This window comes from Carlito syrichta, unplaced genomic scaffold (genome assembly GCF_000164805.1).
Source record: "Carlito syrichta isolate Samal-C Ts95f unplaced genomic scaffold, Tarsius_syrichta-2.0.1 Scaffold308847, whole genome shotgun sequence".
NCBI lineage: Eukaryota > Metazoa > Chordata > Mammalia > Primates > Tarsiidae > Carlito > Carlito syrichta.
Window position 1 is genome coordinate 1,160,514 of NW_007252943.1, and position 2,737 is coordinate 1,163,250.

Sequence of the window (2,737 nt, forward strand, 5' to 3'; positions counted from 1 at the left end):
ATAGCCACAAAAAAAATAAAATACCTTGGCATCTTCCTAACCAGAGACGTGAAAGACTTTTACAATGAAAACTACAAAACACTGCTCAAAGAAATCAAAGATGACACAAACAAGTGGAAAAATATCCCATGCTTATGGATTGGAAGAATCAACATTGTGAAGATGTCCATCTTACCTAAGGCAATCTACAAGTTCAATGTAATACCCATCAAATTACGAGAAACATTCTTCTCAGACCTGGAAAAAACAACACAGGAATTCATATGGAAACACAAACATCCAAGAATAGCCAGAACAATCCTCAGCAAAAAAAACAAAGCAGGTGGTATCACATTACCAGACTTCAAACTTTACTACAAAGCTACAATCATCAAAACAGCTTGGTATTGGTACAGGAACAGGCATATAGATCAATGGAATAGAATTGAGATCCCAGAAGCAAAACCTCAATTTCTCAACCAACTCATCTTCAACAAAGCCTCCACTGCCTACCACTGGGGAGAGGAGAACCTATTCAGTAAATGGTGCTGGGAAAACTGGCTGACCATATGCAGAAGATTGAAACAGGACCCCTATCTATCCCCATGCACAGGTTAACTCCAAATGAATCAGAGACCTAAATGTAAAACCTCAAACCATAAGAACCTTAGAAGATGAAGGAAATACCCTCATGGAAATCGGAACTGGCATCCAATTCCTGAACAAAACCCGAAACCCACAGGTCATAAGAGAGAAGATAGACAAGTGGGACCTTATTAAACTGACAAGCTTCTGCAAAGCCAAAGAAACCATCAAGAGAGCAGGCAGACAGCCTACAGACTGGAAAAAAGTATTTGCAACACCAGGTCTGGCAAAGGCTTAACATCTTGGATCTACAAGGAACTCAAACGTACTGAAAAGAAAAAAACAAACAACCCCATTATAAAATGGGCAAAAGATATGAATAGACACTTCACAAAGGAAGACATCTGAGCAGCCAACAGACACATGAAGAAATGTTCAATCTCACTAATCATCAGGGAGATGCAAATCAAAACCACACTGAGATACCACCTAACTCCAGTCAAAATGGCAATTATCAACAACTCAAAAAATAACAGCTGCTGGAGAGGGTGTGGCGAAAAGGGAACACTTCTACACTGTTGGTGGGAGTGTAAACGAGTGCAACCTCCGTGGAAAGCAGTGTGGCGATTCCTAAAAGCTCTAAATATCAACCTCCCATATGACCCCACAATCCCCCTACTGGGAATATATCCTGAAGAACTCAAATCACTCTATAAAAAAGATACCTGCACAAATATGTTTATCGCAGCATTGTTCACAATAGCAAGAACCTGGAAACAACCATGCTGTCAATCAAAAGAGGACTGGATTAAAAAAATGTGGTACATATACACGAGGGAATACTATGCAGCCATAAAAAAGAATAAAATCATGAATTTCGCAGCAACCTGGATGGAACTAGAGTCTATAATACTGAGTGACCTCTCACAGAATCAAAGATCTGAGAATCACATGTTCTCACTCATATAACGGACCTTGAACATCCAATGTAATACTATAAGAAAATGACTGACAGTAGTGAGAAACTATGGAGGGGATGGGATTAACAGTAGCAAATATCTGTCTGCGGACGGGGAAACACCTCTTATTAACAGGGTGCCTGAATGAAACGTTTGTATACCTAACCCTTAACTGTACCCCACATCATAACAAAAAATATTGATTAAAAAAAAAAAAAATAATTACTATTAAAAAAAATTGCATGGTCCAAAGCAAGGACCCCTCTCACTAAGGGGCAGTATTGCCTAGAGCTTTGCCATCCCAGTCTCTGGAAATTGGGTGTCTCTGTTGCTACAGTTGCCAAAATAGATGCCATGCTTCTTCAGAGACTTTTATAGAGACATTTGTTTGGTGTAGCCTAAGTTACATACCTGGTGTAAGGGAGCCTAAGAAAGTGAGTTTCTACGAGACCTCATCTCTACAATAAATCAAAAAATTAGCTGGGCCTGTAGTTCCAGCTACTCGGAAGGCTGAGGTGGAAGGATCTCAGGAGCCCAGCAGGTCGAGGCTGCGGTGGCCGGGAGGGGTCACTGCACTCCAGTCTGGGCAAGAGAGTAAGACTCTAACTCAAAAAAAAAAAAAAAGAAAGAAAAGAAAAGAAAAAGAAAGTGAGTTTCTGGCTTGTAGGAGAAAGGCAGACACAAAAGATATGGAGGTCCCAAATAAAGAGGGTTTAAAAGCCCAGAAGACTGACAAATGCCCTTGGCTGTTCAGTATCCAAATATACCTTTCTTAAACTTACCCACCATGATGACCACCCCCAAAACCTGCCTCTACCTAACATAATATAATTATTCCTTACAAAGAAAATGTACCCTGTTCTCCAAAGGGCGACAACCCAAATTCATATTAGTAATTGCACTTGGATAACTGGGGAAGTTCATTCTCCCTCTAATTCTGTCATCCTCCATCACCCATCTTGAACTTTTATAATATATGAAATGAATTGCAAATATAACCATCACAAACATCCCTATTTAAAAATAATGGGGCATAAGGCTAGGAGAAAAAAGGAAACTTTGTTAAAATAGATAAAGATTCCATTGCCTTGCTAAGCTACCAGTGGCCATGGTAGCTACGGCCAGGCCATGTTTTCTTAAACTTTGGCCCCCTCCCCTATCTTGGGGAGGTGAATCACCTCTCTCGCTCTCTTTTTTTTTTTTTTTTTTTTTTG